At 41.4% G+C, this 13,362-nt stretch overlaps 1 protein-coding gene across 4 annotated transcripts in view; it reads right to left on the minus strand.

Moving 5' to 3' along the window:
- Window positions 1-9,512, minus strand: part of celf2 (cugbp, Elav-like family member 2) — a 1,121,102-nt gene extending 1,111,590 nt beyond the window's left edge. For all 4 annotated transcript variants that reach the window (XM_063072708.1, XM_063072701.1, XM_063072709.1 and 1 more), the window contains exon 1: window positions 9,107-9,512. The gene's annotated coding sequence lies outside the window, so the exon portion shown is untranslated. The remainder of the gene's footprint in view (window positions 1-9,106) is intronic.
- Between the last annotated feature and the right edge of the window lie 3,850 nt (window positions 9,513-13,362).

The following is a 13,362-nucleotide window of genomic DNA, read 5'->3' on the forward strand; positions in this document are numbered from 1 at the left end:
TTTTGAATTGTCCTTGGGAGTAGTTTCAGGGACTAAACAATCCAAAAAAAACCAAACAAAATTCAGAAAGTGCTTGAAATTTACTGTCGGCTCTGCCGGCGTTTTGTAAAGAAAAATAATGGTGGAAGCACACCAGAGAACCCGTGTACGGTATTACCCTTCGATAAACGTCCGTAGAAAAGAAAATTATACCCCTTTGTTTAAAGCCTGTACTGGGTTCGAATGAAGACCTGGAGGTTAAATGAATCACACCATAGCCTGGGGGTTACTACAGTATCCAAATGAAAGGTCTCGGCCCGAAACGTCGACTGTTCATTCCCCCTCATAGATGTTACCTGACCTGCCGATTTCCTCCAGCATTTGATGTGTGTTGCTCTGAATACCAGACTGCAAGAGACTTCCATTCCGTCAGTCACAAAGACTCTACTTCTTTAGTGGGATCTATTTAATTAGATTCTCTCCCCTTACTGTTAATCTATTAAACACTGCAGGTTTTTATTTCCATAACCACCCTAATCATCCGTTTGTCTAATTCCTAGTGAAAAACTACATCTGATTTTACTTCCACAGAAAAGACAATCACTGGGACAACATTTTCTCTTGTATGGAAAAGTATGAGTGGAATCCATATAGTCTTTCAAATAATACAACACCTGCAAGAGGTTGTTCAAATATTAACAACAATTCCTAAATAACTTAGAAGTGGGTATTTTCTTTAAAATGGGTTTTAAAAAAAGAGGAAGCTGGAGAGATTAATATTCCTTGCTGGGGTATAACACACTGTATGAACTGTACCAAAAAATCAGACACTGAATTGAATTGTTAATGTCAAAAACATTTCTTGTTTGCTTTCCCTGGAATATGGACTGTGTTATTCATAAAGGTGACTGAAATTGAGTTTATAGTAACAATTACTTGTTATATCTTTGAATAAATGTCTGGAAATGAAATATATTGAAGTGGTGCAGGACTAGGGAAATAAGATTAGATCATTCCAGTGGAGAAGCCAGGTCCATTGCAAACTTAAAGAACCATATGGGCTCCATCTGTGAATCAAATGTGAAGATAATTTGCATATTAATTCATTTTAACATATATAGTTAATTTGCAGTACTGATTGATTTAGACCACATTACGTTTCCAGGCTTGTTACAGTGTTTTGCTAGATGGGTTATTAGATTCAAAGAACTAGATTGGCTGATGAATAGGCACTAATCTAGGTTAAGGTTGCATATTGAACCAACCTTATAAAGACATTCGGCATGAATTTAAAATGATGGTCAACTGGACCAAGCAATGTAATTGTGCTGGCGAACTACAAACTTGATATAGCACTAAGTTAATTCCTTTAATGATCTTTTGTATGAAAGATGAGCAATTGTTGGAACAATGCACTTTAAAAAATATATCATTCATTGTATATGGACACTTTATTGGCCAAAGCTATTTCACAAAAGACTTCCTCAGATAGTTTAAGAAGTGATTCAGAGACAACTAGTAAATAAACTTTAAATAAAAACTGCAGATATTGGAGACACACACACACACACACACACACACACACACACACACACAAATTGCTGGAAGGATTCATCTATGGAGTAAAAAAGAGTCAGTGTTGCTGACCCAGACCTTCCATCGGCTGTTTACTCCCCTCCATAGATGCAGCCTCACCTGCTGAGTTCCTCCACCATTTTGTGTGTGTTGCTCAAGATTTCTATCATCTGCAGAGCATCTTGTATTTGCAGATACTAGAAGTCTGAAATAAAATTAGAAAAGGCTTGTAAGACTGCAAGTCAGGAAGCATCCATGGAAAGAGAAGCAGTTAATGTTTCCAGTCCTGAACTCTGTCAGAATTAGAGTCAGTCTGAGAAGGGATCTCTGATCTGAAACATTAACTGTGGTTCTTTTGAGCAAAGATGTTGTCTGACCTTCTGAGTTCTTCTAGCATTTTCTGTTTATATTATACCAGGAGTCAATAACATTGCTTGGGGTCTGGAATCACATATAAGCTGGATTGGGTAAGGATAGTAAATAACTTTGCCCATGAGTCAGTAGATTTGTAAAATATTACACATGCTAGGCTTAGGTAGTGTGTCAGATGTGGGAAACCTTCTGATCAGAGCTGAACCAATCTTACCATAAACATCATCAAAGTTCAAAGTAAATTTCTTATCAAAGTATATATATGCCACTATATACTATCCCAAGATTCATTTTCTTGCAGGCATTCACAGTAGAGCAAAGAAATGCAATATCACAAAACTGATCATTTTGTGTACTGTGCTTACATTCCTCAATTTTAACGTGGTTGTGTTGGGAAAATGGAATTTATGCGTGATTTACTAACCTGAAATAATGAAGAGAATGAATCAGCTATTAAATGAATGATTTTCCTATAACCCATCCATTCCATCTCCTTTTTAATAGTTTCATTGCAAACTTATTGCATAACCATAAGACACAGAAGCAGGATCAGGCCATTTGGCCAATTCAATCTGCTCTAAATTTCTGTTGTACATAGAACTCCAATAGCCCCTAAAGAGCAGAGCTCCCTTGTTTAATTTAGTGAACCTTTTTATTTCTTTTACTCCTTAAATCAAATTGTGCAACATCATTTCACCAATATGTACATCTGATACTACCCACACAACAACTTCTTAATGTAATTATGAAATAAAATAGAACATTTAACTCTGCAAGTATCCTGTTATTCAATAACAACATAGAACTTTTACCACAACACTTTTAACACTGCATTATGCCCATACCCCTTCACGTTCAAAGATCTGTTAATCTGTATTGGATTGATCCTCCACAACCCTCTCAGTCGAGATATCTAAAGATCCATGACCCTCTGGTTAAAGATGTTTCTTCTCATCTGAGTCCTGAGTGTGAAAGTCCTTATTTTGAGGCCGTAAGCCTTGGTTCTTAACTCCACAAGCTTGACAATCATCCTCTCTGCTTCTCTCCTGTCAAGCCCTGTAAGAACAGCACTCAGTGGCCGCTTTATTAGGTACCTCCTGTACATAATAAAATGGCCATTGAGTGTATGTTCATGGTCTTCTGTTACTGTAGTTCATCTACTTCAAGGTTTGACAATATAGTGCATTCAGAGATGCTCATCTGCACACCATTATTTTAACCTTGTGGTTATTTGAGTTACTGTCACCTTCCTGTCAGCTTGAAACAGTCTGGCCATTCTTCTCTGGCCTCTTTTACTAATAAGGCATATTCACCCACAGAATTGCCTTTTGCACCATTCTCTATCAACTCCAGCGACTTGTGTGTGAAAATCAAAGTAGATCATTAGTTTCTGAGATACTCAGATCACCCCATCTGGCACCAACAATCATTCCAAGGTTGAGGTCACTTAGATTACATTTCTTCCCCATTCTGATGTTCAGTCTGAACAATGCTGAACTTCCTTACCAAGTCTGCATGCTTTTATGCATTGAGGTGCTTCCACATGATTGGCTGATTAGATATTTGCATTAATGAGCAGATTTACACAAATAAAGTGGCCACTGAGTGTATATGACTTCACCAAGATTACAATTCAACAATGAAAGGAATAATACTGAAAACAAGACTGATTGCGTTAAACCAAATCCAGCAGGGAGACTATACTGTTCACATGGTTGACATCAGACTCTGGAGATAAGTTATTTGTTCTGAGCTCTGTCTCTGCAAATAATTCCAGGAGACTACTTCAAAGTTCAAAATAAATTTATTATCAAAGAACGTATATGTCACCATATACTACCCCGAGATTGTGCAAATAAAATAAATAATATTAAGAACATGAGTTGTAGAGCCCTTGAAAGTGAGTCCATAGGTTATCGAATCAGTTCATTGTTGATGTGAGTGAAGTTATCCACAATGGTGTGGTCAATCACAGCTCCAATGCCATATTCAAATCTGCTGACAACACTACTGTCATTGGCTGAATCAAAGGTGGCAGCAAATCAGCATATAGGTGGGAGATTGAAAATTCTGCTGAGTGATGTCACAATAATCACTTACTCAATGTCAGCAAGACCAAGGAACTGATCATTAACTTCAGGAGGAGGAAACCAGAGGTCCATGAGCTGGACCTCATTGGAAGATCAGAAGTGGAGAGCATCAGCAACTTCATATTCCTCATTGTTACCATTTCGGAGGACCTGTCCTGGGTCCAGCCAGTGAGTGAAATTACAAAGAAAGCATGCAGCGCCTCTACCTCCTTAGGAATTTGCTATGACATCTAAAACTTGGACTAACTCCTATAGATATGCAGTGGAGATTATATTGACTGACTGCATCACAGCCTGGTATGGAAACACTAATGCCTAGGAAAGGAAAATCACACAAAAGGTAGTGGAACTGGCCCAGTCCAACACAGGTAAAGCCATTCCCACCATTGAACACATCTACACAAAGCACTGTCACAGGAAAGCAGCATCGATCATAAGGGACCCTTAGCATCCCAGTCATGCTCTTTTCCTGCTGTTGCCATCAGGAAGAAGGTACAGGAGCATCAGGACCCAAACAGTTACCACCTGGAAGACATCAGGCTCTTGAACTAAAGGGGATACCTTCACTCAACTTCACTTGCCCCATCACTGAAATGTTTCAACAACTTATGGACTCACTTTCTAGGATTCTTCATCTCATGTTCTCAATATTTGTTTGTTTATTTATTTATAAACATTTCTTTGTTTTTATATTTGCACAGTTTGTCTTCTTTTGCACACTGGTTCAATACCCAAGTTGGTGCAGCCATTCATTGATTCTATTATGGTTATTATTTTATTATGAATTTGCTGAGAATACCTGAAAGAAAATGAATCTCAGGGTTGTATATGGCGATGTACATGTATTTTACTTTAATCATTTGAACTTTGGTGGCATGGGACTGAAAGCTCCTGTATCTTCTGCCCAATGGTAGCAGCGAGAAGAGAGCATGGCCTGAATGGTAGAGGCTGTGCTCTCTTCTTTTCAAGGATGTTCACAGAGTCTCTTGGAGGAGATGGCACATCCTCACTGACTAGCCAAATGGAAAGAGACACAGCACCAAGTTTCAATAGGCAGTGCAGACAGTGGGAGGGAAGTGCTCACCTTGTCCGCTAAACACTACCGACTGTACTCGTGGCCAGATTTGTGGATTCCACTTTGCAACAGTCGCTCACACCCTTGCAGTGGAAGCAAATCATCTTTGAACCTGAAGGATTGCTTAAGAAAAAGACAATCCAAATCAAAACTGCCAGTTCCCAAAGAGATCTTTCCATGCTACTCCCTCACCACCATCCAAGCTCCACTCTGCATGCCATCAGCACCACTGCAACCAATAGTACGTACCACGGTGACCTGGTGCCAATGTGCCATCTTACACTGGAGGCAGTGCTTTAAACTGCTCCACACTAAACTGGGTCATTCACGTGGATCCAAGACACTGCTCTTCCTTGTATAGTTTACTTATTACTTTTTATTATTTGCACAATTTGTCCTCTTTTGCACATTGGATGTTTGTTAGTCTTGTTATGTGTAGTTTTTCATACATTCTGTGGTACTTTTTTGTTCTCCAGCAAATGCCTACGAGTAAGTGAATCTCAAAGTTGTATATGGTAACATATATGGTATGCACTTTGATAATAAATTTACTTAGAACTTTGAACCGCATTATCAGGTGACCAAACATAAGAGTGGTGCTGATCAACCTGAGAGGTATTTAAAGTACACTAACCCAATGTAATCCAAACTCATTCATAAATTGCTAAATGAACTTATTGTCCAATTTACCAAATTATGTGGCAGGATTGAGATACATCTCTACCAAAGGAAGTGTAAGGTGCTCCTCCTATCCGCTAGCCTGCAGGTCACCTTGGGCAAGGTATAGCAGCTGCCTCGCCCCTCGATCTGGTGGTGGATGGTTATATAAGCAGCTGGTGCATTTCACAAATACTGGTTGTGCAAGCACTGATGCCAGGCAGACAATCTGAAGAGTATTGATAATGGCTGGGGTCACCCATCTTGTAAAGACACTGCCTAGAAGGCAGCAATGGCAAGCCACTTTTGTACGAAAGTTTGCCAAGAAAAATCATGGTCTTAAGACCATGGTTCCCCCACAGCATGTAATGCTGATGATCATGATGACCAAAGTACAATGAAAAACTCTGTTTTTCGTGCTCTTTTTGTGTTATGACCATTGGAGAGGAGGTACAGGATCCCTGGAGATCCACACTTAACATTTTAAGAACAGCTTCTTTTCCTTGGTTGGCAGATCTCTGAATGGCCCATCAAGGTCAGGCTAAATTTATTATATGTCACCATTTACTACCTTGAGATTCAACTTCTTGTGGGCATCTACAGGTTAATAAAGAAATACAATAGAATTTACATAGATTAAAATACAATAGATTTACCTAACAATCAATGTGCAAATGAAGACAAATAATGCAAACAGAAACCTAAATAATAGTGAGAACATGTGATGTCAAGTCTTTGAAAGTGACTCTGTGGTCTGTGGTATCAGTTCAAAGTTGCAGTGAGCAAAGCTATCCACAGTGATTCAGCAGCCTGATGGCTGAAGGGTGATTACTGCTCCTGAACCTGGAGGCATTGGATTTAAGGCTCCTGTTCCTCCTGCCCAAAAGTTACAATGAGAGGAGGCCATAGCCTGGATGGTGGGGGTCCTGGATGGATGCAGCTTTCCATGTAAATGTACTCAGTGGTGGGGAGAGCATTGCCTGTGATGGACTGGGCATGAGCACTACCTCACCATTCCTCTTCTGCACGATTTACTTTGTGTAACTTTTGGAAATTTTTATGTCTTGCACAGTACTGCAGCCATAGAGCAACAAATTTATCAACACATATTAGCAAAAATAAATCTGTTTCATTCCATTACAGCATTGAGGTAGTACATGGGAAAACAATAACAATGAAGAAGTGTTACAGTTACGGAGAAAGTGCAGTGCAGGCAGACAATTAGGCACAAGGCCACAATGAGGTAGATTGTGAGGCTAAAAGTCTATCTCCTAAGGAACCATTCGATAGTCTTATAACAGTGACATTGTTCTTGTTTATAGTCCTGATGTGGAGTCTTGGCCAACAACGTTGAATCTTTATTCCATTCCAAAGATGCTGCCTGACCTGCTAAGTTCCTCCAGCATGTTGTGTGTGTTACTCTTGTATACAATGCTGTTTACCAGCTTTGTGGTTGGAGTTTGTGCTTTTGTGAGACAGAATTGGTTCTAATAGTCAGTACAGAAAGAGGAGTCATCATTTTGTAGAGTCCAATAATAGTCTGGTCCCCTTTCCCCTCCTATCCCTGACACTAGAATGGCAAAGAATAGAGGGGAAGTTAGCAGCACACACTAAATGCTGGACAAACTCAGCAGATTAGGCAGCATCCATGGAGGATAATAAACAGTCAGTGTTTCAGGCTAGGAAGGAAGGGGGAAGAAGCTGGAATAAGAAGTTGGGGAAGGGAAGGAGTATAAGCTGGCAGGTGATAGGTGAGGGAGAAAGTGGATGGGTGGGTAGGGTGGATGAAGTGAGAAGCTGGGAGGTGATGAAACAGCTGAAGACGGAATCTGATCGGAGATGACAGTGGACCTTGGAAGAAATGGAAAGAAGAGGGGCACCAGAGGGAGTTGATGGGCAGGTGGGGAGAAGAAGAAAAAGAGGAATGGAAAAAGAGAGAAGGGGGAGGGACAGTGATAGGAGAATTTGCAAAGGATACACACTAAGTCTTGAGGAATTTCACTCAGTAACATGGCAATTACTCGCAGTGTTTTCACTCTGGTGACTCTACTCCGCCACCTTGACTCTAGTACCTGCCGCGAACGTACCCGCCACCAGGAGGAGCACATGAGCAGCGCAAGTTGATTGGTTCTCCAAAGTTTCCGGCTCTCTCGTCACTGCCAGGTATTTCCTAAAATTCCCTGACCGAGGTCAAGAATTCAGGGTATTGGGCACCACGACCGACGCAATTTGAGGACAGTAAAGGTGAGAGTCAAACAATAAAATATATGCCTGCATCCAGCCCTACTTTATTAAGATATCACGGCTGCAATTCACTTCGCCCTCTTAATCCCCAGATAATAATCATTGTGTTATTACTGGGAATTAATCATCTAGTTTCGGAAATCTCAGCCCGAGTAACCTATAGGAACGCAGGGTTACCGTCCGTCTTCAAACCGCAAACAAGAGCGTCCGGATGGCAATTACACGCCCCTGGTCAATTAAGTTATTATTGTTCAGCGTGGCGGCCAATCGTTGGAAACAGTGGTCCCGAGAACTCATACAGAGATTGGCAATTCTTGCAAAGACAGTTCCTGTGTAAACACAGTAGATTAGTGAATGTGGTAATTCCTCCAGTTTGATGAGAGAGGATGCCGAATTCGAAAGTGCCATCCAAACCCCACTCCGCCATCTCTCCCTCTCTTGTTTTTTTTTGAAGCGTTTTGTATGGAATGTATCTGACACTGGATAATTAATTATCATTTTACCACCCGACTGAATTGTAAGTGTTCCGGTGTGTTCCAACAGTCCGAGAGAGAGAGCTGGCAGGCGATGGAGATGTAGGTCGGCACCTGGCCACAAACGGCAGCCCACATTCCTAACCGGGACATCGACAGTAATGTGGATAACGGGCTCTCGGAGTCTCAGCAGAAAAACGAGGAAAGTTTGCAGATGTTTTTGAATTCGCCAAAGTACCAAGGGTTCCTAATTAGAATGGACATACGCTGTTTCCGTGACAAGGAAGTAATTCACGCTTTAGGGTGTGGAAAGGTCATCGCCTCACCTGTCGCTACCATCTGGAAACCTGGACTCAGGAGACAAGCAGAGAGACAGACGCCGTCGTTTTTTTTAAATTATGAAACTATACCCAATACCAAAATGCTATCAAATACTTAACCAGTGAACAGGGAGGTCACATAGTCTGATTCACCTCCCGATCAGTAGTCAAAGTCAACACCAAGAACCAAGCAAATGCCATTACGGAAGAATTTTTAAAATCGCTCAGTGATTTCAAAACACACACACATTAAGGTTGCAACCCGTCTGTCACAACTTGAGTCCAAATTCGCGAATAATGTTGAAGCCGATTACAACCTACCTCGTCCACAGGACGGGAGGGGAAAGGAGTTTTCGAACAACGCGCGTCTCAGGGCTCGCAACTTCTCCCGCGGCGGATCACAGACCGAAGTGATTGTCTTTGTTCAGTAGCAAATCTCGACTGCTCGAATTTAACGAAGGATTTTTTTTCTTGGTGGGTTTATGCACACGTCAGGTGCATACCGGGAAACGAGTGAGCGTGTTCAGAGAGGGGGAGAGAGAGAGAGAGAGAGAGAGAGAGAGGAGAGAGAGAGAGAGAGAGAGAGAGAGAGAGATACACTTCCTGAGAGTGTGGAGTGTTTTGAATACTGATCAGGTCGGTTCCACTGACTCATCCGAACGACTACAGTCCACATTGGCGCTCAGGAAGCATTTTCTAAACACAAATAAACCATGGAAGAAGTATTGTAACTACATGCACAGACGACTCTGACAGCTGTGGTGGCGAGTGTCTGAGGCAATAAATACAATCGAGACTATGGCCCAAGTGCTAGAAGATGGAATTAATACGGATGCGTGTCCAGTGGTCAGCATGGACCGTGTGGGCCGAACGGCCTGTTTCCATGCTGTATGACTAATGAATAGACGGGCGAATAGAATTGATTCAATGAGTGAACCCATTGCAAATCAGGGAGGTAGATCGATATCCTACAGACAGGATTGTAATGGAAGGTTAAGTTTCAGTTGGACCGGGTGCTTAATAGAAACCGGCGTGCAAGTCAGTAGATGGAAAGGGAACTCATATTTCTGAATTGTGATTAAATCTGACAGCCTGGTTATTGTTTTTTTTTATTTCTGCTGTTTTCTACATATTTATAGAATCTTTCAATGAGATCTCTTTGCTGTCAAAATCGCAGTAATTTACTATCTTCGTATTCACTATGCGGTTCTGTTGTACAGGTTTTTTTTCCCGGCGACTCTGTTGTACACACACACACAACTCTCCAAGGGCTTCGTCGCGCAACGGGCAAGGTTTCCAGTCCCATTAACGCGCGACAATAACTAAAAAAAGAATGCTTATTATACAATTACAAACATCCTCACCTTGAACAGATTCTACTCCATTCTGTAGGCTGAATCGTTTCGCTAATACTAAAAAATAACACGGTAAAACTCAGGGCAGGCAGCATCCATGGAGAAGGGAACAAAATTAGTGTTGTCAGGTCGATTGATCCAATCCACAGATACTGCAGTGACCCTGATGACTATTTTTATTTCAGAATTTCAGCACCAACAATAGTTAGCTTTTTGATTCGCACTGGGGTAGCATGGTAGCATACTGGTTTGCATAACCCTTTAACAGCGCCAGTGGCGGAGGTTCAATTCCCGCCGCTGTCCGTAAGGAGTATATACTTTCTCCCCGTGACCGCGTGGGTTTCCTCAGGGTGTTATGGTTTCCTCCCACATTCGGAAGACATACAGGTTACTAGGTTAATTTGTCTCGTGGGTACAAATGAACTGCGTAGGCCAGAAGGGCCTGTTAGCAAGCTATATCTCTAAATTAAAAAAAAACACTTCATATAGATCAAACGTGCTCAATTAACACTCTAGCCTGGCGTTGGGCAAATGTCCCTGGATTTTTATTTTAATCACGGGGATGGCATAGTGAGCTGTAAGGTTATGACCATGATGTGCTTTATAGAACAATCTCAGCAACAAAATATTCAAGCGTGCTAATTAACATTTACCAAATTCAATGCTCAGCACTCGATGTACAACACCATTCTGCACTGTACAACAGTTAGTATTGTAATTAGGGAGTGTTGGTGAGAAGTGAGCTGTTTAAGTCTGCTGCCTTGTCTTTATACACCTGATCAAACATCAGCTACCTTCAGATCTGTCAAACCATCAGCAAAGACTTGCATGCAAGGATTTTTAACCACTGGCGCATGCACACAATTTAGCATAAAGTATACTTGCAGGGGAGTGTTATACCAGGGCTGGAGAAAGGTTGCATTTTTGTACCACTACTGTTTTCTGCTCTGTGCAGAAAAAGCCAGTACCAGTGTAGTCTCCTAGTTCAAGCAATCTGGGTTCAACCCTGACCTCTGGTTCTTTCTATGTGGAATTTGCATTTATACTTTGTGAGTGGTGAGGAAGGATATACCAGGGCTGGAGAAATGGTCTGGAGCTGAAATTTTAATTTCCTCCCTTTCTGCAGTTCTGCGCAACTTGCCGAGTCTTTCTGACATTTTCTGATCTTTTTTTTAACTGAAAATTTTTAGTCACAGAAACAAAGGCAGAGTGACAAAGAGGAGAGCTAATTCAGGAGCAGCAACAATAAGACATCAGTAGAGAACGGGAAGGATAAACACAAGAGATTCTGCAGATGCTGGAAATTCAGAGTAATACACACAGAATTCAGGAGAAACTCAGCAGGTCAGACAGCATCCATGGAGTGGAATAAATTGTTGACGCTTTGGGCCAGACTCGTCATCAGGATGGTGAAGGACAGGAAGGATCCATTTCCTTCAGCAGATGGGTTATGCACTATTTGAATTCTCTCTTCGTCCTTCCCCCTTTCACTCACCCATCCTCCCCCTCTCCTGGCTTCAACTATCACCTTCTATCTTGTAATTCTTTCCCTCCCCTCACTTATTCTGGTTTCTTCCCCCCTTCCTTTCCATACACGATGAAGGATCTTGCTCCAAGCTGTTGAATCTTTAATCCTCTCCATAGACGCTGCCTGACCTGTCATGTTCCTCCATTATTTTGTATGTGTTACTCACAATTTAAAGTTGTCAGGGTTTGAAGGAGCAGCACCCTCTGTGTATGCTCTCTGTAAACTCACATTATATGTCTGACTTTTCGCATGATCATTGGATCATCCAGCTCTGCGCTATCTCAAGTCAATTGTGTTTATTGTCATGTGCACAAGTACGGTGACATACAGATACAAGGAAAAGCTTCTTTGCAGCAGCATCATGAGAGGTAGGTGCAGAACACACACACCCCTTACCTTAACTATGTTTCACAGTGAAGTTAGTAACCAGGAGGCTAATAGGTTAAGTTAATTGGTAGAAGGATTAGACAAGAAAGGATGACAAAAATATTGTCCAGGAACTGTAGGTGCTTATGTCTTGCTGTGAGAAAAGGTGATGAAAGGAGCAGTCCTCATCATAGTTAAAAGGTATCTGGAATGAGTGTTGAATAAGCATGGGATTAAAATAACTCTTCCTAGCCTGGCATCGAGATGATGGACTAAAGAGCTTCCATCTTCACTGTTAATTTTAATGATCCTTAGACAGGTATAGACAGAAGGGTTGACTGATGTCATACTATTGGTACTGGTTTATTATTGTCCAAGATACAATGAAAAGTTTGACTTGCATACTTTTTACACAGATCAAATCATTTCACAGTACATTGAGGTAGAAAGGTAAAGCAATGCAGAATAAAGTGCAAAAGCTACAGAGAAAATGCAGTGCAGGTAAACAATAAAGTGCAAGATCATAACAAGGTAGATTGTGAGGGCAAGAGTCTATTGTATGGTACAAGAGGTCCATTCGACCTGTTGGTGACATGAACTGTACTCTGACTTGAGATAGTACCATCTTCAGCAGCAAAAGTAAGGTTGCATTTTGTGCCACTATTGCTTTCCAATCGATGCAGAAAATATCAGTACAGGTGTTACCACATGGCTTCAGCAGTCTGGGTTCAATCCTGACCTTTGCTGCTCTCTGTGTGCGGTTTACATTTATCCTCTGTGACTTTGTTTTCTCTAGGTGTTCTGTTTTCCTCCCACATCCATTGGAGGGAGGATTAGCAAGTGAACTGGCCACTGTAAGTTGTCCCTAATGTGTAGGTGAATACTCGGGTCAGGGGGGAGGAATGAATGGGGACGAGGAGAGAAAATGCTTCAGAAAAATTAAATGGGAACTTCTGAATAGAAACATTGAATCATACCGTGTGGAAGCAGGTCATTCAGCTCAACTTGTCCACACTGACCAGTGGGTGCCCTTCAATTATATCCAATCAATCAGCACTTGGTCCATAACCCCCTTTGCTGAAGTGAATAAAGTGCTCTTCTGGATCCATTTTAAATGCTCTCAGTGACCTTGTTTCCATAACCATCTCAGGCAGTGTATTCCAGGTACTCAGCACTCTCTGGGTGAAAAAGGTCCTGCTCAGATCCCTTCTAAACCTCTTCCTGCTTAGATCAAATCTAGTTTTAACTCCCTCTGATATGGGCACTTGTACTGATGTATTAGTTTACTATTGTCACCTGTACCATGACACAGAGGAAAGCTTCTCCTT

The sequence above is a fragment of the Mobula hypostoma genome, chromosome 20, assembly GCF_963921235.1.
Source record: "Mobula hypostoma chromosome 20, sMobHyp1.1, whole genome shotgun sequence".
NCBI lineage: Eukaryota > Metazoa > Chordata > Chondrichthyes > Myliobatiformes > Myliobatidae > Mobula > Mobula hypostoma.